We start from the raw sequence: 26,013 nt of genomic DNA, 5'->3' as shown, positions 1-26,013 counted from the left end.
GAGGCTTAGTTGGTGGAGGTGAATTAAAGTGCTTGGAATTAAGGACATTTCTTCAAATGTCTCCCCATGTGTAAAAATAGACGGAAGGAAACACGTGTGATGAAGAGAGAATTGCGAGCTTAGGCTGACCTCCCTTCAGAGGGTTTGTGACATTCTAGGGAGTAGTTAGGAGCAGGACTAACTCAGAACTTGTGAGGAGCAGTCAAGTTGCAAATGGTTTAAAGAGTTTTTAAGAATATCAAGATGGTGACCGCAGAGCATTGAAGAGAGCCCGGGGCCCTTCTCCCAAGTGCAGGGAGCTGTAGGCGGTGCAGGTTTATGCCCATGAAGCTGGCCTGGGCTGGGAGAACATGATGCCCGATCGCTCTTATCGAGTGGGACAGCCATGAGTGGGTCTGACAGTGATTTCAAGGCTGGCCCCAGGTGACACTGGGCGGGGAACTTGTTTCCGCTCTATGACCGCCTCCTCTTCTTCGCCAAGCCTCCTCCCTCCTCAGCCACCCAGAACTCCCTGCCTCTCTCACCACATTCCTCCCCACCCCTCAGAAAACCTGCCTGCAGGAAGGCATGGAAAAAGCTCCCAGACCCTGAAGTGTAAATGACTGATAATATTTGGAGCGCTCCCCCTATGTGTTTGTATTTTTACAGAAATTTAAGCCTCAGGGAAAGCGATGATGAAATTTCAGGTATTATCTGGTTCATGGGAAAATTTATTCATTTTTGTAATGCTGGGAGGTTTGCCCAGAGCCCTTGAGATCATACTGTTATAGGCATCCACTTATTCTGGCAGTTGTGGAGGCTGTGGCTCTCTGTTCTTGGGGGCTTTTTATCCCTGAGGGCGCAAGCTGTAGCCTCTTCATTTATGAAGCTGGAAGGACCGCCCCCCCACCACCATCCCCAACTGCCATGGCCTGTAGTCTGGACAGTAGGACATGCTTAAACACTGTTTGCAGGAAATGTGGCCGAGCTAGATTCCATTTTGGTTACCCATCTGCAGTCCGAGTCTCGCTCCTCCCTGCTCTGCTACCCGCACCCCCAGCCCCTTCCTGCCCACCCAGCTCTCTCAGAGCGTCCGACTTGGCAGGCCTGAGCTGCGCTTCTTTCCTTGACACTCTTTCTGGATATCAGAGACACTTCCGGGGTTGGCTTCACCTATCACTTCTGGCATTCTCTCTCCCAGGGCATCCCCGGTGACTCAGCAGTAAAGAATATCTACCTGCAGCGTAGGGAACATGGGGTTCGATCCCTGGGTGGGGAAGATCCCCTGGAGAAGGGGATGGCTACCTACTCCAGGATTCTTGCCTGGATAATCCCGTGGACAGAGGAGCCTGGCGGGTTACTGTCCATAGGGTCATAAAGAATTGGACACGACTGAAGCGACTCAGCACACTGATGTGCACTTTCACTCCCCCAGGCTCCCAACAGGCACTTGATCTGGCGAGGGTCTTGCTGCTGGGAGCGTTGGGGCTGGGAGTGCCCTCTGGACACCCTGAACCAGGCTCTGTCTCTTTCTCTTGGGCCTGCTGTGGGTGGCTTGTCTTTCCTCAGGCTTCGTGTCAAGGGAAACGCCTTCTCCAACCACGAACCACCAGGGCCTCCCTTATCTCTCAGATTGACTTGGCTTCTCGGAAGTGGTTGTGGCTTACAAAGCCACGGCATGAGCCCAGGAGAAAACCATTTCAGTTGTACAAGGCTAGACAGAAGCCCGGCCTCACAGAGGAGGTTAATAATAGAGCCCGTCCTAGAGGCAGTCCAGGAAAGCCTTTGGAATTCTCTGTCCTCAGATATGCTCGGACCCATCCACTCAGAAGCACTTTTTTCTCCAGGCCTGTCTCTGTGGCAACCTGACTCTAGAAAGAAGGTGATCGCAAGTCTGGTTTTGAAACCTCAGGGGCTATGACTGTTTTAGGATTTGAAGCCAAAACATATTGAGCAAATAAAAACCTCTGACTCACCAGGAATCTTCACTCTTCGTTTTCAAACACATCAATCAGTCTGTCAACAGCACTGACTGAGGGTCTATTCTGTGAAGAACCGTGGACTGGGCACTGTGGGGAGATTTGCAGAACCGTGTATTAATAGTTTCATTCATCCATCCATTTATCTAGCCATTTAATTCAATTTAATGAATTGAATCAAGTCAGAAATACCCACTGAGCCTTACTAGCTACAAAACCCTGCCTTCGAGGGATGCTGGAACTATAAAGATAGTAATGTATAAAAAGTCACTCTCAAGAGCTTACCATCTAATCAGGATGGTGGCAAAGGCAAACACATAAATAGATTAGACCAGGCAAACTATGATAAATATAACAAGAGAAGTTGGCCAGAGGTGTTCTAGAGATTCAGAAAAGGGACCTGGCACACTGAGATGAAAGAATTGCAAAAGGCGGTTCCTTGTTAGGAACTCATTATTAGGCACATTAGGTATTCAGTAAGTATATATTGAAAATTGCTAAATTAGATGAAGTTGGATACGAGCCTTGGAGGATTGGTAAGATTCATAGGCAGAGGCAATGATAAGGCAGACATTGTAGGTGGCAGTCACCATTGTAGTAAGTCTGGTGAGGTCTAAAGGGAAAGCACATTGTTGTGTTTATTCACCCATCATCTTTCCTTCATCCCTTCATCCATCCAAGATGCCACACTTGGCAGTGAGGGGCACCCCAGTGAGTAGGAACTGGAAAGTATTTGCAAACCAAGAAGCAGTGTAGTGAGTGAGGCCAGCAGAATGGAGATGCAGGGTTTAAATGACAGATAAGGCAGGAGCCAGAGGTAGAACCCAAAACGTGGCCCAGAGGCTGGCGACTGGGCAAGCCAAGGAGATGGCTGCATCTGGACACCCCAGGCGTGGTCACGGAGTCCCTGTGACTCTGTCTTCAGATGGGCGCTTAGTCCTGGTAAGCGCTTGAGAGTGACTGTTTACACATGACTACCGAATTATATAGTAAGCCCTTGCCGTGTGCTCAGCATTATGCCGGAGGAGAAAAAGATCCAAGAGAAATATATGAAGTGATCTTTGTCCAGACAGAGCTTATAATCTAGTTGAGTTAACGAGGGTAAATTAAAAACAAGGCAAGCAGAGCGTATCCCTATGAGAATAATTGTGAGAGTGTCCATGTACAAGGTTTAGTTTTTAAAGGAACCTCTGTACTATTTTCCGCTATGGCCACACCAGTTTGCATTCTGGAAAGTTACAAGTACGAGAAGTTGTGGGAATTTGGAAAGAGCAATTGTGATCCCAAATCACTTCATAAATGTTGACGTGTGCCTGGGCTACACGTTTCTACTTAAGTGTAGCTGATTTACAGCATCGTGTTAGTTTTAGGTGTATAGCTGAGTGATTTGGTTATACGTGTATATGTATGTGGGCTTCCCAGGTGGCTCTTGTGGTAAAGAACCTGCCTGCTAGTGCAGGAGACATAAGAGATGCAGGTTCGATCCCTGAGTAGGGAAGATCCCCTGGAGGAGAGCATGGCAACCCACTCCAGTATTCTTGCCTGGAGAATCCCCAGTAGACAGAGGAGCCTGGCAGGCTACAGTCCATGGGGTCGCAAAGAGTTGGACACAGCTGAAGTGCCTGAACATGCTTGCACACATGTATGTATGTATGTATATTCTTTTTCTCCCATTCTTTTCCATTATAGTTTGTTTCAATATATTGAATATAGTTCCATGTGCTATAGAGAATATCCTGTTGTCTACTTTACATGTGGCAGTGTGCATCTTTTAACCCCGTACACTCAATTTATGCCTCCCACCCTTCCATTTGGTAACTGTAAGTTTGGCTTCTGTGTCTGTGAGCTTGTTTCTGTTTTGTAAATAATTCATTTCTAAAATATATAATTTCTAAAATATACAAACAGCTCATACAACTCAATAAAACACAACCCAATCAAAAACTGGACCGTTCAACATAGTGTTGGAAGTTTTGGCCACAGCAATCAGAGCAGAAAAAGAAGTAAAAGGAATCCAGATAGGAAAAGAAGAAGTGAAACTCTCGCTGTTTGCAGATGACATGATCCTCTACATAGAAAACCCTAAAGACTCTTCCAGAAAATTACTAGAGCTAATTAATGAATATAGTAAAGTTGCAGGATATAAAATTAACACACAGAAATCCCTTGCATTCCTATATACTAACAATGAAAAAACAGAAAGAGAAATTAAGGAAACAATACCATTCACCATTGCAACAAAAAGAATAAAATACTTAGGAGTATATCTCCTTAAAGAAACAAAAGATCTATACATAGAAAACTATAAAACACTGATGAAAGAAATCAAAGAGGACACAAACAGTTGGAGAAACATACCGTGTTCATGGATTGGAAGAATCAATATTGTCAAAATGGCTATTCTACCCAAAGCAATCTATAGATTCAATGCAATCCCTATCAAGCTACCAACAGTATTTTTCACAGAACTAGAACAAATAATTTCACAATTTGTATGGAAATACAAAAAACCTCAAATAGCCAAAGTAATCTTGAGAAAGAAGAATGGAACTGGAGGAATCAACCTGCCTGACTTCAGACTCTACTACAAAGCCACAGTCATCAAGACAGTATGGTACTGGCACAAAGACAGAAATATAGATCAATGGAACAGAATAGAAAGCCCAGAGATAAATCCACGAACCTATGGACACCTTATCTTTGACAAAGGAGGCAAGGATATACAATGGAAAAAAGACAATCTCTTTAACAAGTGGTGCTGGGAAAACTGGTCAACCACTTGTAAAAGAATGAAACTAGAACACTTCCTAACACCCTACACAAAAATAAACTCAAAATGGATTAAAGATCTAAATGTAAGACCAGAAACTATAAAACTCCTAGAGGAGAACATAGGCAAAACACTCTCCGACATAAATCACAGCAAGATCTTCTATGACCCACCTCCCAGAATATTGGAAATAAAAGCAAAAATAAACAAATGGGACCTAATGAAAATTAAAAGCTTTTGCACAACAAAGGAAACTATAAGTAAGGTGAAAAGACAGCCCTCAGATTGGGAGAAAATAATAGCAAATGAGGAAACAGAAAAAGGATTAATCTCAAAAATATACAAGCAACTCCTGAAGCTCAATTCCAGAAAAATAAACGACCCAATCAAAAAATGGGCCAAAGAACTAAACAGACATTTCTCCAAAGAAGACATACAGATGGCTAACAAACACATGAAAAGATGCTCAACATCACTCATTATCAGAGAAATGCAAATCAAAACCACAATGAGGTACCATTACACGCCAGTCAGGATGGCTGCTATCCAAAAGTCTACAAGCAATAAATGCTGGAGAGGGTGTGGAGAAAAGGGAACCCTCTTACACTGTTGGTGGGAATGCAAACTAGTACAGCCACTATGGAAAACAGTGTGGAGATTTCTTAAAAAACTGGAAATAGAACTGCCATATGACCCAGCAATACCACTTCTGGGCATACACACTGAGGAATCCAGATCTGAAAGAGACACGTGCACCCCAATGTTCATCGCAGCACTGTTTATAATAGCCAGGACATGGAAGCAACCTAGATGCCCATCAGCAGATGAATGGATAAGGAAGCTGTGGTACATATACACCATGGAATATTACTCAGCCGTTAAAAAGAATTCATTTGAATCAGTTCTAATGAGATGGATGAAACTGGAGCCCATTATACAGAGTGAAGTAAGCCAGAAAGATAAAGACCATTACAGTATACTAACACATATATATGGAATTTAGATAGATGGTAGCGATAACCCTATATGCAAAACAGAAAAAGAGACACAGAAGTACAGAACAGATTTTTGAACTCTGGGGGAGAAGGTGAGGGTGGGATGTTTTGAAAGAACAGCATGTATATTATCTATGGTGAAACATACCACCAGCCCAGGTGGGATGCATGAGTCAAGTGCTCGGGCCTGGTGCACTGGGAGGACCCTGAGGAGTCGGGTGGAGAGGGAGGTGGGAGGGGGGATCGGGATGGGGAATACGTGTAACTCTATGGCTGATTCATGTCAGTGTATGACAAAACCCACTGAAATGTTGTGAGGTGATTGGCCTCCAACTAATAAAATAATATTAAAAAAAAAAAAAAAAACTGGACAGAAAACTTAAATAGACATTTCTCCAAAGATGGCATACAAATGGCCAATAGGGCATAAAAAAATAATTATTAGAGAAATACAAATCAAAGTTACAATGAGGTATCTCCTCATACAGTCAGAATGGCCATCATTAACATGTCTACAAATAATAAATGCTGGCAAGGGTGTGGGGAAAGGGAACTCTCCTACACTATTGGGGGGAATATAAATTAGTGCAGCCACTATGGGAAACAGTATGGAGGTTCCTTAAAAAACTAAATTAGAGGTACCGTAGGACCCTTCAATCCCACTCCTGGGCATATATCTGGAAAAGATAGAATCTCTAATTTGAAAAGATGCATGCACTCCAGTGTTCATAGTGGCACTGTTTACAATATCAAGACATGGAAACAACCTGTGTCCATCAACAGAGGAATGGATAAAGAAGATGTGGTAGATATATACAATGGAATATTTCTCAGCCATAAAAAAGAATTAAATGATGCTCTTTGCAATAACATGCAAATGACCTAGATAATATCATACTAAGTAAGTCAAACTGAGAAAGACAAATATGATATCACTTCTGGGTGGGATCTAGAAAATAGTACAAATAAACTCATTCACAAAACAGAAGAATTAAGCTTTGATCGAGCCTTTGAGGATCAGCCAATCAGAGATGGTCAGGCAGGAGAGTGGAGGACTGAGTCCACAAACCTCTGCCTCCATCTACAGAGCTGTTCACAGCCCAGCCACCTACTGTTCTTGGAAACCTAGGGGCTAAGCAGGTCTGAGGAGGCTCCCAGGCCATTAGTGTGCTGGAGGTGCCTTGCACAGGCTTGGGAGAACCACTACTCTGCATCTCTTTTCAGTTCACTTCTATGTGGCATCATGTTCAGTTCAGTTCAGTTGCTCAGTCGTGTCCGACTCTCTGTGACCCCATGGACTGCAGCACGCCAGGCCTCCCTGTCCATCACCAGCTCCTGGAGCTTGCTCAAACTCATGTCCATTGAATTGCTGATGCCATCCAACCATCTCATCCTCTGTATCCCCTTCTCCTGCCTTCAATCTTTCCCAGTATCAGGGTCTTTCCCAATGAATCAGTTCTTCACCTCGGGTGGCCAAAGTATTGGAGTTTCAGCTTCATGTTAGTACCTTGAAATCCACTGTGATGGGAATGCTTACACCACAGACATCAGCAAATGCTACAAATCTGGGAATTATTTCCCGCCCTGGATTTCTGACTGATCAGTACACTTTGCTTCTGTTCCATTTCCCTCTATGGTTGAATGGTAGAATAATAGAAATAATGAATGATAGAAATGATAGAAATAGGAATGATAGAAGTAAATCATGACCTCCAGGAGGAGAATTCTCAACTTGGGTCTAATCAAGATCTTACTTTTATTTGACACTGTTTAGTAAACAGTTCAAGAGTTCATTTTTAAAAACATACATTTTTGGGTAACTTACCCCCTGGCAGGCATTGTTCTGGCACTAGGGACCCAAAGATGAGTGTGATATGGGGGTGAGGAGAAAGGGACATACAAATTGATGGCAAAGCAAGCTGGCAAGGGCTTTGATGCAGTCATCCGTAAGATACTACAGTAACATAGAAGGGAGACTGGAGTGGATGGGGTATCGGGAAAGTTTTTCTCGAGTAAGCATCTCTTGTTTTGATTCCTAAAAGACAATTCTAGGCAGAGAAAGCCTATCTGCAAAACAAAGGTATGTTTGAGGGCTTTCTGCTCTACACACTCTCATTAATAAGGCTGGAATATATTAATAACTGGCTCTGTTTTTTAAACACAGGAGTAACGCATAAGTACTTTTTTGATGTAAAAAAAGAAAGAAAAAGAGCCCCAAATCTAGATGCTCCCAATCCCAGTTAATTGTCAGAAGAAAGTACCATTCCTAATTGGTTGTGTATCTGATAGACTTTTTACTATGTTACTATATGTGTGTGTACTTATGAAATACTCCTTTGAAATATACAAATGATCATATGCTGTATGCATTGACATGCAGTTTGCTCTTTCTTTCCCACTTGAAAACATTCTCAGAACTCTTTTCATGCCGCTACAAATAGATTTATCTCATTCTTCTTAAGTGGTATATTGTATTCCGGAGTGCTAATATGTGTGTATTCTCGGGTATTTTTCTACTGATGAACTTTAGGTTGTTCTCAATTCTTTGTGATTAAGAACAATACCAGAGTTGAGATCTGTCTAAATCTTCTTGGGCATGTATATGAGTGTTTTTCTATATAATAATCATGATTACTGGGTTATAAGTAATAAATATTTCATCTTCTAATAGGTACATTATCTTTTGAAATGATTTATCAATTTAGTCTTCCACTAGTCTATTTCTCTCAACCTCTTACCTTGAGAAAGGCTATCATCAAAAGAGTTCATTTTTGTTTCCTTGATGGGTTTAAAAATGAGATCTCACTGTTATTCTTATATTTAAAAAAATAATGCTATTTTTTGAAATAGAGATTTTTACCTTGTGAAATTCTAGTATTTAAATGATTAGAGTGAAAAACTGGCTTTTCCCCCTTTTGTTGTACAGTTCTATGAATTTTAACACATACAGAATTAAGACACCTTCTTCTCATTTCTAACACCCACTAACCATTGATGCGTTCTCTATCGCTATAAGGTAGTTATCTGAGATTGTTACATAAATAGAATTTTACAGTTTGTAACTCTTTAAGATTGGCTTCTTACTCAATAGAATACTCCTGAGATTCATGACAGTTGTTGCATAATATCAATAATTTGTCCCTTATTATTGCTAAGTAGCATTCCATTGTATGGATGTACCAAGTTTGTTCATTCATTCACTGAATTAAGGACATTTGGGGTGTTTCTAGTTTTTGGCAAGTATGAATACAGCTATTCTAAACACCTGTGTACAGGTTCTATGTGAGTATATATTTTCATTTCTCTAGAGTAAATACCCTGGAATGGAATTTCTGGGTCAAGTGATTATGTATGTTTAATTACATGAAATTGCCAAGTTATCTTCTAGAGTAGCTGTGTCATTTTGCAGTCCCTCCAGGAATGTGTGAGAGTTTCAGTTCTTCTGCATCCTCACTCGCCCACTCTTGTTATTGCCAGTGTTTTTATTACAGCCATTCTAACGGATTTGTGGTGGTATGTTTTGGTGGCTTAAACTTGCATTTTCCTAGTAGGGAATGATATTGAGCATCTTTTATTTGCCATTTTCATATCTTTTTGGTGATGTGTCCAAATTTTTTGTTCACTTTTTGGTTGGGTTGTTTGTTTATTTTTTATTGTTGAGTTTTGAGAATTATTTATACATTGTGTATATAAGTCCTCCTTGTAACTGTGATTTGCAAATATTTCCTCTCAACTTATAGTCTGCATTTTCACTCTTGGAGAAAAAGTTTTTAATTTTGAAAGATTCCAGTCTATAATTTTTTATGCATATGCTTTTGGTGTCCTGTCTAAGAACCCTTTGCATAATCCAGGTCATGGTAATCTTCTATGTTTTCTAAAAGTTTTGCGTGTCATATGTATGTCTATGATCCATTTTCAGTTAATTTTTTGTAAGGTCTGATGGATAGGGTGAGGTTTATTGGTTTGCATATGAATGAAAATTGTTTCAAAATCATTTGTTGGAAAGACTCTCCTTTCTTCATTGAATTGCATTTGCTCCTTTCTCAAAAATTATATTATGGACATATTTTTATGTGTCTACTTTTGGACTCTATTATGTTCCACTTATCTCTTCCTCTACCCCTTTACCAGTATCATATTGTTTTTCATTTGTATTTCATAATTATTTTAAAAATTGAAATACAGTTCATTTACAGTGCTGTGTTAGTTTCAGGGATACAGCAAAGTGATTCAGTTACATTTCCTTATGAACTATTACAGGATATTGAACATAGTCCCCTATACAATAGGTCCTTGTTTTCTTAATCTATTTTGTATTTAATAGTATGTATCTGTTAATTTCAAACTCCTAATTTATCTGTCCCCCCCCACCCCCCACGCCCTACTATCCCCTTTGGTAGCCATACTTTTGTTTTCTGTGTCTCTGAGTCTATTTCTATTTTGTAAATAATTCATTTATATCATTTTTTGATTGTACATATAAGGGTATCATAGAACAGTTGTCTTTGTCTGACTTACTTCACTTAGTATGATAATCTCTAGGTCCATCCATGTTGCTGCAAATGACATTATTACATTCTTTTTTATTTCATTGTAGATACTTAAGTTCATTTAGGTTCCTTCCATGTCTTGGCTATTGTAAATAATGTTACTATGAGCACTGGGGTGAATATATTCTTCTTTGATTTAGAGTTTTCTATCAGACCACCTGACCTGCCTCTTGAGAAACCTATTTGCAGGTCAGGAAGCAACAGTTAGAACTGGACATGGAACAACAGACTGGTTCCAAATAGGAAAAGGAGTATGCCAAGGCTTTATATTGTCACTCTGCTTATTTAACTTATATGCAGAGTACATCATGAAAAGTGCTGGGCTGGAAGAAGCACAAGCTGGAATCAAGATTGCCAGGAGAAATATCAATAACCTCGGATATGCAGATGACACCACCCTTATGGCAGAAAGTGAAGAGGAACTAAAAAGCCTCTTGATGAAAGTGAAAGAGGAGAGTGAAAAATTTGGCTTAAAGCTCAACATTCAGAAAACTAAGATCATGGCATCTGGTCCCATTAAGTGAAGTGAAGTCACTCAGTAGTGTCTGACTCTTTGCGACCCCATGGACTGTAGCCCACCAGGGTCCTCGGTTCATGGGATTTTCCAGGCATGAATGCTGGAGTGGGTTGCCATTTCCTTCTCCAGGGGCTTCCCTGGTAGCTTAGATGGTAAAGCGTCTGCATATAATGCAGAAGACCTAGGTTCTGGTTCCATTACTTCATGGGAAATAGATGGGGAAACAGTGGAAACAGTGTCAGACTTTATTTTTGGGGGCTCCAAAGTCACTGCAGTGATTGCACCCATGAAATTGAAAGACGCTTACTCCTTGGAAGCAAAGTTATGACCAACCTAGACAGCATATTAAAAAGCAGAGACATTACTTTGCTAACAAAGGTCTGTCTAGTCAAGGCTGTGGTTTTTCCAGTGGTCATGTATGGATGTGAGAGTTGGACTGTGAAGAAAGCTAAGCACTGAAAAATTGATGCTTTTGAACTGTGGTGTTGGAGAAGACTCCTGAGAGTCCCTTGGACTGCAAGGAGATCCAACCATTCCATCCTAAAGGAGATCAGTCCTGGGTGTTCATTGGAAGGACTGATGCTGAAGCTGAAACTCCAATACTTTGGCCACCTCATGCAAAGAGTTGACTCATTGGAAAAGACCCTGATGCTGGGAGGAATTGGGGGCAGGAGGAGAAGGGGATGACAGAGGATGAGATGGCTGGATGGCATCACCAACTCGATGGACATGAATTTGAGTAAACTCCGGGAGTTGGTGATGGACAGGGAGGCCTGGCGTGCTGCGATTCACGGGGTTGCAAAGAGTCGGACACGACTGAGGACAGAACTGAACTGAACTGACCTGAACATACTGTTCTCATAATGGCTGTACTAACTTACATTCCCATAAAGAGTATAGGCGGGTTCCCTTTTCTTCATACCCTCTCCAGCATTTATTTGTAGACTTTTTAATGATGGCCATTCTGACTGAGTGTGATACCTCACTGTAGTTTTAATTTACATTTCTTTAATAATTAGCAATATTGAGGATATTTTCATATGCCTGTTGGCCATCTACATGTTTTCTTTGGAGAAACATCTATTTGGGTCTGCTGTCAATTTTTTGATTGTGTTGTTTGTTTGTTGTTAATGAGTTGTATGAGATATTCGTCTGTTTTGGAAATTAATCCTTGTTGGTAGCATCATTTGCAAATATTTTCTCCCTGTCTGTAGGTTGTTTTTTTATTTTGTTTATGGTTTCTTTTGCTGTGAAAAGGCTTTTAAGATTAATTGGGTCCCATTTGTTTATTTTTGTTTTTATTTCCCTTACTCTAGGAGACAGATCCAAAAAAACATAGCTACAATTTATGTCAAAATGTGTTCTGCCTATGTTTTCCTCTAGGAGTTTTATAGTATCCAGTCTTACATTTAGATCTTTAACCCATTTGAAGTTTATTTTTGTATATGGTATTGAAGAAAGTTCTAATTTCATCTTTTTACATCCTTTTCTCAGCAACACTTACTGAAGAGACTGTCTTTTCTCCATTGTATATTCTTGCTTCCTTTGCCATAGATTAATTGACCATAAGTGCATGGTACCTCTGAGCTTCCTGTCCTGTTCCGTCAATCTAAATGTGTACTTTTGTGCCAGTATCGTTCTGTTTTTATTTCTGTGGCTTTGTAGTATAGTCTAAAGTCAGTATGTGTGATTCTTCTAGCTCTGTGCTTCTTTCTCAAGATTGTTTTGACTATTTGGAGTCTTTTGTGTTTCCATGCACATTTAAAAGATTTTGTTCTAGTTCTGTGAAAAGAATGCCATTGGTAATTGATAGTGATTGCACTGAATCTCTAAGAGTACCTTGGATAGTATGATCATTTTAACAATATTGATTCTTCCAATCGAAGAACACAGTATATCTTTACATCTCTTTTTGTTGTCTACAATTTCTGTCATCAACATCTTATAGTTTTTTGGAGTACATGTCCTTTACCTCCTTAGGTAGGTTTCAGTTCAGTTCAGCCGCTCAGTCGTGTCCGACTCTTTGCGATTGCATAGACTGCAGCACACCAGGCCTTCATTCCTAGGTATTTTATTGTTTTTGATGCAGTAGTAATTGGCATTGTTTCCTTAACTTCTCTTTCTGATATTTCATTGTTGGTGTATAGAAATGCAACAGATTTCTGCATATTAATTTTGTGTCCTGCAATTTTACTGAATTCATTGATGAGCTCTAGTAGTTTTCTGGTAGCATTTTTAGGATTTTCTATGTATATCATCAGGTTGTTTGTGAGCAGTGACAGTTTTACTTCTTTTCCAGTTTGGATTCTTTTATATCTTTTTCTTCTCTGATTGCTGTGTTGAGAACTTCTAAAACTATGCTGCATAAAAGCTGTGAGAGTGGGCATCCTTGTCTTGTTCTTGACCTTAGAGGAAATGCTTTCAGCTTTTCACTACTATGATGTTAGCTGTGGGTTTGTCATATATGGACTTTATTATGTTGAATTATGTTCTCTCTATGCCCACTTTCTGAAGAGTTTCTTTTTTGTCATAAATGGATGTTGAATTTTATCAAAAGCTCTTTCTGCATCTATTGAAATTATCATATGGTTTTTTATTCTTTGCTTTGTTAATAGGTATATTGCATTTGAGTGCTATACCTTTATAGTAAGTTTTAACATCATATAGTTAGAGTCCTCTAACTTTACTCTTTCCAGAGTTGCTTTGTACATTTTGAATCCTTTGCATTGCTATACAAATTTTAGGATCTTCTTATCAATATCTGTAAAAAGGCTTACTGAAATTTTGATTGACACGTCATTGAATCTATACATGGATTTAGGGAGAATTGATGCCTTTATTATCCCGAGTCTTCCATTTCATGAGCATGATATGTATTTCCATTTATTTAGGTCCTCTTTGGTTTATTTAATCATCATTTCATAGTAATTCTTTACATTTCCATATATAGATACTGTGCATGTTTTTTAAGATGTATACCCTTCTAAGTATTTCATTATTCAAAGCTACTGTAAATGTATAATTTATTACATTCAGTTTACAGTTTACATTGCTAGTATGCAGACATACAATATACTTTTTGGTATGGACATTGTATCCTGCTACCTTGCTAAACATACTTCATCCTAGAAGTTTTTGGTAGAGCCCAAGGATTTTCTATCTAAATGATCATGTCATGTGTGAATAGCAAGTTTTACTCCATCTTTTAAAATCTAAATTTATAAATAATTTTGTTTTATTTATTATTAAATAAAATAAATTTATTTTATTTCCTTTTCTTGCATATTTCACTGGCTGAGACTTCCAGTATTATGTTGAATCAAAGTATTGAGAATGGATACCCTAGCCCTCTTTCTGATCTTAAGGAGGATGCATCTTGGGGGGAATTTTTTACTATTAAGTATGACATTAGCCTAAGGTGTTTTTTGTTTTATAGATGCCCCTTGTTATATTAAAGAAGTTCCCTTCTCTTCCTAAGTTGATGAGAGTATTTCTCATAAATGGGTCCTCTATTTTGTCACTTTTTTGAATATATTGATAGGATCTATGGTTTTTTTTCTTTAAATGGTTAGCATGGTAAATTATATTACAGATTTTTGAATACTGAATCAGACTTGTATTCCTGGGATAAATCCAAGTTAATTATGACGAATTATTCTTTTTGTATATTGCTCTATTTTATTTGCCAATATTTTGTTGATTTTTTTCCACTTATGTTCATGAGGAATATTGGTGTGTAGTTTTTTCTTTTTTGGTACTGTCTTTTTGTGTTTTGATATCAGTATAATGTTGGCCTTACAGAACGTGTTGGAAAGTATTGCCTTCTGTTTTCTAGAGGGCAGTGTGTAGAACTAGTTTTATTTCTTCTTTAAGTGTTTGGTAAAATTTTATAGTGAATCCTGTTTGGAACTGGAGATTCTTTTTAGAGGAAGATTTAACTTAAATTCTATTTATTTAATGGTTGTAGGATTATTCAAGCTATCTACTTCATCTAAGGTGAGTTTCGCAGTTTGTAGTTCACAAGGAATTGTTCCATTTAATCTGTGGTATCAGGTTATTGTGCAGAGTAGCTTGTAGTGTTTTTTAAATTATCATTCTAACATCTGTGGGGTCTGCAATGATAGTGCCTCTTTCATCCCTGATACAGATAATTTGTGTCATCTGTTGTTTTTTTGGCAGTCTCGTTAGAGACATCGATTTTATTGGTTTTTCTCTAAGAACAAGCTTCAGTTTTAATAATTTTTCTCTAGTCATTTAAAAAGTCATTAGATTTTTCTCTAGTCATTTAAAAAGGATTTTTGTATTTCTGTCTTCAATTTTATTTATTTGTGCATTTATCTTCACCGTTTACTTTTTTCTGCTTGATTTGTGTATTTTTAACTCTATTTTCTAGTTTGTTAAGGTAGAAACGTAGAAAAAGAGAAAAACCTTTTTCTCTTTATAGCCAAGGCATTTTAGGGTTATAAATTTCCCTGCAAGCACTGCTTTAGCCACACCCTACGACTTTTCATATGTTGCATTTTCCTTTTCATGTGGTTTTATCGAAAATGTGACCCTCTTTGAATCATGGGTTACTTAAAAATTTTTGTAAATTAAAGTATAGTATAGATTATATTAGTAATATATTAGTTTCAGTTGTACAACATAGTGATTAAGTATTTTTATATATTATCCTCCATTAAAATTATTTTAAAATATTGACTATATTTCCTGTGCTATGCTATATCTTTGTATCTTATTTATTTTATACATAGTAATCTGTACCTCTTAATACCCATAGGCTACTTTTTAAAAATTTATTTATTTTTTAATTGAAGAATAATTGCTTTACAGAATTTTGTTGTTTTCTGCCAAATATCAACATGAATCAGCCATAGGTATCCATATATCCCCTCCCTCTTGAACCTCTCTCCATGGACTACTTTTAAGTGTTCTAAATTTTCAGTGTTTGGACACATTCCTGTTAAATTCTGTTTATTGATTACTAGTAGGGGTCACAAAGAATCAGACATGCCTGAGCAACTAAGCGCACACAGACAGTATAATTCCATTATGGTCAGAAAATACACTTTGTATGATTTCAATTATTTTAAATTTGTTAATGTTTTATTTTATGAACTTAGATACAGTCTACAGATCTTGATGAATAATCCATGTTCATTTGGAAAAAATGTGTATTCATCTGTTTCTGGTTAATAATTAGGTCTAGATAATGGATGATGTTGGTCAATTCTCCTATTTTCTTGCTGATTTTCTGCCTACTGGTTCTATTACTGAGAGTGTTAAAGTTCGCAACTATAACCATGTGTTTGTCTACTTATTCTTTCATTTCTGTCAGTTTTTGCTTCACATATTTTGAAGCTTCTGTTGTTAGGAATACATAAATTTCCGATTGCTATGCCTTTTTGGTAAATTGATGCTTTTATTGATATATATTATTTCTTTTTAGTTTGAGACCTTTTCTTTTTGCCAAGAAGCTTACTTTGATTCTAATATAACCACTTGTGATAGGAAAACTCTAAAATGGGCTCCAGTGATCTTCACTTTCTTGTATTCTTGCCCTTATGGAATTCCCTCCTCTTGAGTGTAGGTTGACCCTAGTTCAGTTCAGTTCACTTCATTTCAGTTCAGTCGCTCAGTCGTGTCCGACTCTTCACGACCCCGTGAACCGCAGCATGCTAGACCTCCCTGTCCATCACCAACTGCCGGAGTTCACCCAAACCCATGTCCATCGAGTCGGTGATGCCATCCAGCCATCTCATCCTCTGTAGTCCCCTTCTCCTGCCCTCAGTCTTTCCCAACATCAGGGTCTTTTCCAATGAGTCAGCTCTTTGCATCAGGTGGCCAAAGTGTTGGAGTTTCAGCTTCAACATAAGTGCTTCCAATGAATACCCAGGACTGATCTCCTTTAGGATGGACTTGTTGGATCTCCTGGCAGTCCAAGGGACTCTCAAGAATCTTCTTCAACACCACAGTTCAAAAGCATCAATTCTTCGGCGCTCAGCTTTCTTTATAGTCCAACTGTCACATCCATATATGATCACTGGAAAAACCATAGTCTAGACTAGATGGACCTTTGTTGGCAAAGTAATGTCTCTGCTTTTTAATATGCTGTCTAGGTTGGTCATAACTTTCCTTCCAAGGAGTAAGCATCTTTTAATTTCATGGGTGCAATCACCATCTGCAGTGATTTTGGAGTCCAGAAAAATAGTCAGCCAGTGTTTCCACTGTTTCCCCATCGATTTGCCATGAAGTGATGGGACTGGATGCCATGATCTTAGTTTTTTTAATGTTGAGCTTTAAGCCAACTTTTTCACTCTCCTCTTTCACTTTCATCAAGAGGCTCTTTAGTTCTTCTTCACTTTCTGTCATAAGGGTGGTGTCATCTGCGTATCTGAGATGATTGATATTTCTCCCTAGTTACTTACTCCTAATCAATAGAATTCAGCATAGGATGTCATATTCATGATGAAGTCTCAAAAGATTCTGGTTTTTGTCTTGCTAGCAGACTCTCTCTTTATGGCTCTGATGAAGCAGGTTCCCATGTTGGAGAGGCCTCCATTACAGGTGGCCTTGAGCCAACAGTCAGTAAGGAACTGAGGCCATCAGCCCTGCAGTCAGCAGAGACTGGTATCCTGACAACTGTATTAGTTAGAGGACTCTCCAGAGAAACAAACTCAGTAGGAATATATAGATAGGATTTGGCTCATGTGATATGAATATGATTTGTCTGGGTGTGGATTTCTTTGGTTTATCCAGTTTGGGGTACTTTTGAGCCTTTAGATTGTTGTCTTTGGTCAAACTTGAGAGGCGTCCAGCCTTTATTTCTTCAAATACTTCTTCAGAACTTCCCTCTTTCTTATCCCCTTGTAGAACTCTGATCACAGAAACATTAAACCGTTTGTTACTGCCCACAGGTCCCTGAGGCTCTGTCTTTCTTTTTTTTTTTTAATCATCTTTTATTTTTGTTCTTCACATTAGAATGTTTCTATTGATCTATTTTCAAGTTCACAGACTCTTCTGTTATCTCAAATCTGCTAGTAAGTCCTTTCAGTTAATTCAAAATTTGTTAAATTTTTTCAGTTCTAAAATTTCAGTATTTTTCAGTTGTAAAATTTCCATTTAGTTCTTTTTATTGTCTATTTCTTTGCTAAAATTTAAAAAATTTCTTTTTAAAATAATTGTGTTTCAAGAGTGTTTACACTACTCTTTTAAGAATTTTAAATTATTTTACAGTTTTTTAAGGTCTTTTTCAGATAATTCCAATATCTGTATCATCTCCTTGTTGGTGTGTATTGGTTATCTTTTCCTACATGAGTTGAGAACTTCACAAATTTTCACATGTAATTTTGAGTTGTATTTTGAGTATCAGTTATGAGACTTTGGATCTTGCTTGAATGATACGGATATCATTGATTTTTTAAAATTTGTTTTAATTGATGTTTAGAGCTAAACCACAAATTCCCTCCTGCTTTCTGTGGGTTGTGGTTATAACCTGTCAGTTCAGTTTTCATCTTTGCCATGGTTTCTGGTTCTGTCCCATGAGGGCACCTCCAGGTGGTCATTCTGAAATCTGGGTGGACGTGTTCTCAAAGTCTTTGGTATGCTTATTAGGACTAGATTCAAGCACCGCTGGGTTTAGGGTGAGCCCAGAAATTCCCTGGGTTACTGTCTTGAGCTCTTCTCTCCGTTAACTCCCAGTACTTCCTAGTTCCCTCGGGCTCCCCTTTTTGGTCTCCCATGCAATTGCAGTGTTAGGACAGAAAGAAAGCAAAAAGCAGTGGGATTTGACCTTAGCTTCATGGAATCCTTGCTCCACTGAATGGTAAGGAAAGTTCTTTTCCCTTAGAATTTTGGTTCCTGAAGCTACCATTGCTGCTGTTCCTACTGCCATCCATCACCACTACAAGGATTGCCTGGGGGGGTGCAAGAGAGTGAAGGAAAAGGAGAGGCTGAAGAATTTGATAGGTCCAGGGCTTCCTTAACAATTTTTTTTCCTCAGATTTGTTCTTAGTGTCCCTGGCATTTGTATTCTTTCATATAAATTTTAGAATCAACAAATCTTTGGGATATTGATTAGAATTGTATTTATAGGTTAATTTGGAAAAATTGTCATTTATGCAATTTGAGTCTTTTCAAGTAAAGTCTCCTTTTGTATCCTTCAGGAAAGCTTTATAGTTTTTCTTAATGAAGATTTTGGATACATGTTATGAAGCATATACCCAGATATTTTATAGTTTTCTTGAGATTTTAAAAGATATCGTTCCTATTTTATTTTAGGTATTATAGGTAAATGGGAATGTTGTTGATTTCCTGGATATAAAAACTGTATCTTGTATTCAGAGTTTTACTAAATGTACTTATTAATTCTAGCAGTTTTTCAATTAAACCTTTTATTTTTTTGGTACATGATATTTTCCATTTCTCTTTTTATTTCTTTTATTTCCTCTCTCTCACTCTCTTTTTCTCTTCTTCTTCTTTTATTTTTTTGCTTGTTGTATTGACCAGAAATACCAGTATTGTGTTAAATTTAAAGAGGAAAGAAAAGGTCTTTGTTTTATTCCAATTTTATTGGAAATCCTAATGTTTCACCGTTAAGAATAATCCTTGCTATAAATTTCTAATAGATAGCATTCATCAAGATCAGGAAGGTGTTTTGCATTTATGTTTGTTAAATAATTTTTAAAAAATCACAAATATATATTGAATTTCATCAAATGATTGTTCAGCATTTATTCAGACGTTTGTAATGTTTAAACTTTTTATTTACTAATGTGGAAATATCCTTGCTCTCCTAGAATAAAGTCAACTTTGTTGTGGTGAATTTATCTTTTTATACACATCAAGATTCAATTTGTTAATGTGTTATTTAGAAATTTTGCATCTATCCTTATAAATGAGGTTCACTTATAATTTTTTCTTGAGATGTTCAAATCTAGTATTTGAACATCAAGAAAAGGATTTGAAATAAATGAAAAAAATTTATTATATCTTTTAGTAAACTCACAAGACTCAGATTTTAGAAATACATCTCAAGAAAAAGCTAGATAAAGTCAATCATCATATTCATGATGTGAATATTTCTAATGAACCTGTTAGGGTACTTTTTGTAAATATTTTACTTAATCTTGAGAACAAGTCTGTGTTCATATGATGCAGATGGGGAAACTGAGGCTTGTATGTCCTTACTTGTCAAAGATCAGACAGTGAACTCTCATGACTGTAAGTACTAGAAATCCAAATGACAGCTCCATCAGGATGAAGAATGGAGTTTGGCTAACAAACTTCGGGGAGGAGAGTCAGCTGACCTCAGGAATGAATGCCGGTTGCTGGGGAAAGCCTCCAGGGTTATCTTTTTTCTCTAAGGACCAGCCTCACTTTTCAGACCAGCTTTCTCTCCTTGTCAGGACTCAGGGAAGCAGGTAACTCAGGCTTCACATCCTATAGCTTTGTTTTCAAAGAGAGATGAATGCCTTATTTTAATGACACTGTGATGGTCAACTTCCACTAACACTATATGGTTTGACTGGGGCAAGGAGCAGCTTCCTAGAAGTGGGTGGGTGCTGAGTACAGAGTTGTGAACCAGGAAACTATTAATAATTAGGCCTAAAACATTCACCATGTATCCATCCATCCACCCAATCAGTGTCAGTACCATGGATTCCACATAGCCGAGATTCATCCTCAGGAGTATCCTATTCTGGATCCCTGCTCTTAACCACAGAAAACAAAGAACAATAACCGCACCAACTGAGGGTAAAAGAGAAAGAGGTGATTTTCAACTCAGAGTGCATGTTAGAATTTTCCTGGGAGTTTTAAAAAACAACTGCTGGCCCCACCCCTTCTCTACCGACTATCCCAAGCTGGGACCAGAGCACTATATTTTGTCTCTCCAGGTGACTTTCATTTGCAGGGCTGATGACAGGGATGGATCCATCCATCCATAAAGATCCATAAAATGATGGATCCATCCATCCATTCCATCAGTGATTTTTGAAGCTAAGTATTAATTTGAGTTAAAAGGGTTAGTAAGGCTTTCCTTTCAGCCAGAACCACCATCTTCCAGTAATTTGCCAAAATGACCAACACAAAGGGAAGAGGAGGGGCAGCCGCTCCATGTTCTCTGGGCCTTTTAGAAAACATGGAACTGTGCCTTTGACCACATACATGTGACTCTACAAGTAAGGTGATATTGTAGATATCAAGGCAAAGGGCTCTGTTCAAAAAGGAAGGCCCTACAAATGTTACCTTGACAAAACTGGAAGAGTCTACAGTGTTACCCGGCATGCTCTTGGCATCATTGTAAACAAGTTAAGGGGAAGATTCTGGCCAAGAGAATTAATATGCGAATTGAGCGTATTAAGCACTCTAAGAGCCAAGATAGCTTCCAGAAACGCCTGAAGGAAAATGAGCAGAGAAAGGAGGAAGCCAACGAGAAAGGGACTTGGGTTCAGCTGAAATGCCAGCCTGCTCCACCCAGAGAAGCACACTCGCGAGAACCCACGGAAAGGAGCCTGAACTGCGGGAGCCCCTTCCCTATGAGCTCATGCCGTGGTGCGTGTGAAGGAAACAAAGGACATGGGCTGTAAAATTAATAAACGGTAATTAAAAATGTTAGTAAGGAAGGATCTTGGAGGAGGAAACTATATTTTGATTTGTGGATGGTTTGGACTGAACGGAGCTTAAATTGATAGAGACTGGGATGGGACCCATTTTAGAAGGAGAAACGACATGAAGGTGAAAATGGTAAGTTGTCTTCAGGGCCAATAAACAAACTTGTCTGCCGAGAACAGCCCCCCAAGGACAGTGACGAGCCTTGGCCCCCACTCTGCAGCCAAAGCAACTCTGCTGTCTCTCTCTTTTCACATTTAGTTCAACAAACAGTGTTGAGCTGGACCAGTTTCGAAACCATTGGCCTAAAAGTGATATATTTGATGTAGTTGGTTCACAGTTGAGCCGAACAGTTTACAGACTTGGATTCTGAAGTCAGACAGGCTCTTCCATTTACTAGCTATATCCTTGGGGCTGGTTCCTTAACTTCTCCACACCTCAGTTTCCTTGTGTGTTGTCGGGATTGATTTCACTTACAGCAAACTCAGCTATGACTAAAAGATTTTCTTTGCTTTACTGTGACTGAACATCAGGGCTTCCCCTGGTTGCTCAGTGATAAAGAATCTGCCTGCAGTGCAGGAGCTACAGGAGATGTGGGTTTGATCCCTGGATCAGGAAGATCCCTGGAAGAGGGCATGGCGACCCACTCCAGTATTCTTGCCTGGAGAATCCCATGGACAGAGGACCCTGGCAGGCTATTGTCCATAGGGTCACACAGAGTTGGACATGACTGAAGTGACTTAGCATGCACACATATACAATTGAACCTCATTTCCCCCTTGAGCCTCAGTTCTACAGATGGTGAAAACCTTGTCACAGTGAATGGAGTGTAAAAATCTGTCATTTATATTTCCTTCCTGGCTGGCATCTGGTTTGGGAGGTTGAGTGGAAAGTGGGTAGGGGTTAATTGTGGGGTATCAGGTCATGGGGAAGGTGTGGTCCCCAGTTATCAACTGATGCCTCAGCCCCAGGCTGTTTCCACTCATCTCTAATTCCCAGCATCCACCCTCCCGGCATCAGAAAGAGACCCACGGGTCATGCCTAGCTGTCCTCTGGTCCAGAGGCTACACAGTCATTCTCCATCCTTCACATCCCAGCTGTGAGGTCACTTCTGCTCCCTTAGACCTCTCTGTGTCCTGAGTCTCTCTCAGCTACACAGTTTAAAAAAAAAAAATCTATATCTACCCAAATTCCAAACCTGACCTTTAGGAGGAGGCATAAATTTTGGAGTTCAAATGCTAAGAACATTTTGTTTTATATTTTTGCTATCCTAATCCTACTCCAAGTGTTGTGAATGCAAAGTGCATTTGGGGGCAAGCAGAGGGTGACTCTGTTAATAAGACCATACAGGTGAAAAATCAATTGGCAAATATTTTGTAAAACGATTCTGACACAGAGATCATAACAATAGTTACTTTTTAGGGCCATTGTGAGAAATGAATGAGACAGTGTGTATAAAGACGCTGGGACCAAACAGTGGGTCCTCAAAATGTATCCACCATTAATATCATTGGCTTTTGTCCCTGGGGCTGTAGCCCCACCTCTGTGTCGTCCACTTGCTCTGGGTAAGGTCTGCCAGCCCTGCCTCAATTATGTATGAATAATGGTGATGAGGTGTTAGAAGCAGAGGGAGGGGTAGGGAGTTACGGGTTCATGGCAACAGCTCCGTTTTCTTAAAGGCTTCAGTGCAAAGCCTCTGATACAATTTGTTAGCCCACCCAACCCTGCAAATCGGAAATTGGGTTTATATTTGATCAATTTGGCTGGGCTACTGAAGCTTCATATGTCAACAGCAGCACCTACTTATCGTCATAAAGCTCTTCGACGCCCGAACTGCCGCTCTGGCTTCTGGTTCATGCCTCCCACAATCTTGAACTTAGAAAGAAATGAGCCCACACTTCTGGGTATTGTTTCTGGGTCTGAGCCTATCATAGACAACTTTGTCAGTCTTTGGAAACAGTAGCACCGGTAACTTGAGAGAGAAACAAATATAGCAGCATCAGAAGATGGCATTTTGAAAAATCACTTCGTTTTTCATCATTTGCTTTTAGCTTATAATGTACCCCCTCAAACATGAAAGACTTTTAAGGGCTTCCTGGTGGCTCAGTTGGTAAGAATTTGCCTGCAATGCAGGAGACCCGAGTTTGATCCCTGGGTCAGGACAATCCCCTGGAGAAGGGAATGGCAACCCACTCCAGTATTCTTGGCTAGAGAATCCCACGGACAGAGGAGCCTGGTGGGCTACAGTCCATGGGATCACAAAGAGTCAGACATGACTGAGTGACTAACACTTTCACTTTCAAGGCAGCCTTGTTCCAGGATTTGTAGTAAATGCTGAAAAGGGGGCAACACGTGGAGGGGGTGTCAATACCTTGATTAGTTTGGGTAGATCTACTTGGCATGAGAAGCCAGATATGGGGGCTACTCCAGTGACTTGCGATGTAAAGAATAACTTCTCTAATCATCAGAAGGAGAAGAATTTGGAATGTTCTGTCTGGGGTTTGGAATCAAAGATGGAATAAATGGTCTAGACACAAGGGAGTGACTAGCTGGAAGGCAGTGGATAGCTGACACTGGGGGACCACGGCTAATGAGAAAAGCCTACGGGTAGGAATGGCTGGTGACTCTTTCAGACAGTGATTCCTAGCATTGAAATTGTAATTGGATTCTGGATTTGGGTTGTGCCATCAGCCACCAGCATCCGTCTGGGTCTGACACAGGTGTTGTTTTGGGGAATTGAATGACAAGGGTTGCACGCCAGAGTTGAGACGGCTGTGGCCAGAGACAGAGAGAACCACAGTGAGCACACAGCCCTCCACCCAAGCGGAGGGAGGAGCAAGAGGAAGGAAGCAGGCTGCCCACCCACTGTGCCCCCTGCACCCTCCCGGGCCGCATTAGGGATCTGGTGGAAGGTACTCAGTTCGTGGGAGAAGGACTTGAGCTAGTTTGTCTGCTTATAAAATAATGTGTTCACATTTGTCATGTTTCCGAATCACAATGAATGTGCAGGAATTAGTGAGTGAGCTGAGCTGATGGCCCATGTGCTGAATACTTGCCTTCTTCTCTGCTTGCTTGAATGCCTTATGCTTGTAACACTATCCAAAACTTTAGGGATGAAAAACGTTTGAGGAAAGTAACCCTCTAGAATATGTGGAATCTACCAGTTTTATTTCCAGAATTCAGTCTGACTTGGCCAAAAGAGGTTGCTTTCAACGAAGCGTTCATTGACAGATGAGTGGATAAAGATGTGGTGTATAGTCACAATGGAATATTACTCGGCCATAAAAAGGAATGAAACAATGCCATTTCCAGCAACATGGTTGGACCTAGAGATGATCACACTAGGTTAAGTAAGTCAGGAAGAGAAAGACAAACGTATGATGTTGTTTATATGTGGAATCTAAAAAAATGATAGAAATGAACTTATTTAAAAAAACAGAAATAGACTCAGAGACATAGTAAACAAACTTATGATTACCAAAGGAGAAAGAGGAGGCATAAATTGAGAGTCTGGGACTAATATATATACACACTACTAGACATAGAATAGATACCCATCACAGACATGGTGTATAGCGCAGGGAACTCTACTCAACACCTTGTAATAACCCATAATGGAAAAGAATCTGAAAAAGAATATATATAGCATGTGTAACTGACTCCCTTTGCTGTAATGCCTGAAACTAACACAACATTGTAATCAACTATATTTCAACAAAAGTTTTTAAAAGAGAAGTTGCTTCAACTTACTCTTTAGGGACCTGGAAGAATATCTGAATGAAGACATGCCATGGATAGTATGACCAGATGTCAATACAGGCTCACACCAAGGAGGACACTAACAAGGAGGACCAAGTTAGAATGTGGTTTTCATTTCTACAAGTAGGATTTTTGAGAGAAAATGAACTTTTATTGCACAAATGATATGAGTGAATTAAACTACTTGTTTTCAGTGGAAGGGCACATTAAACAAGGAAAGATAAAACCAGATTCTGGTTCTTGTTCTACCAACAACTGATGACCTTTGACAATACCCCTTAACCTTGCTTGGCTGTGTGCTCTGTAAAATGACAGGAGTTGTTCTTTGTTGTTTTTGTTCAGTCACTCAGTTGTGTCAAACTCTTTGTGACCCCGTGGACTGCAGCACGCCAGGCTTCCCTGTCCTTCACTATCTCCCAGAGCTTTCTCAAAACTCATAACCATCATGTCGATGATGCCATCCAACCATCTTATCTTCTGTTGTCCCCTTCTCCTCCTGCCTTCAATCTTTCCAAGCATCAGGGTCCTTTCAAATGAGTCAGTTCCTTGCATCAGGTGGCCAAAGTACTAGAGTTTCAGCTTCAGCATCAATCCTTTCAATGAATATTCAGGACTGATTTCCTTTAGGATTGACTGGTTTGATCTCCTTGCAGTCCAAGGGACTCTCAAGAATCTTCTCCAACACCTTAGTTATCAGTAAGTTTCCTTCCAACATTAATTTTCTATGATTTAAGAAACTTATAATAGAAACTCAACTTTGGACAGTCTGTTAATTCAGAGATTCTCAAGTTTCTTTGTTCATAGCATCCTTTGTGCCTTAGTGATATTTTTCATAGTGCTCTGAGGCCAAAAG

The 26,013-nt window shown here is 39.3% G+C and overlaps 1 pseudogene; it reads left to right on the top strand.

Annotated features, from left to right (window-relative positions):
• Window positions 1-20,859: 20,859 nt before the first annotated feature.
• On the top strand, window positions 20,860-21,354 carry LOC136169418 (large ribosomal subunit protein eL21-like; annotated as a pseudogene).
• The last annotated feature ends 4,659 nt before the right edge of the window (window positions 21,355-26,013 follow it).

This window comes from Muntiacus reevesi, chromosome 5 (assembly GCF_963930625.1).
Source record: "Muntiacus reevesi chromosome 5, mMunRee1.1, whole genome shotgun sequence".
Classification (NCBI taxonomy): Eukaryota; Metazoa; Chordata; class Mammalia; order Artiodactyla; family Cervidae; genus Muntiacus; species Muntiacus reevesi.
The sequence above is the reverse complement of the archived record's forward strand: the minus strand, read 5'-3'. Positions and strand labels throughout refer to the sequence as shown.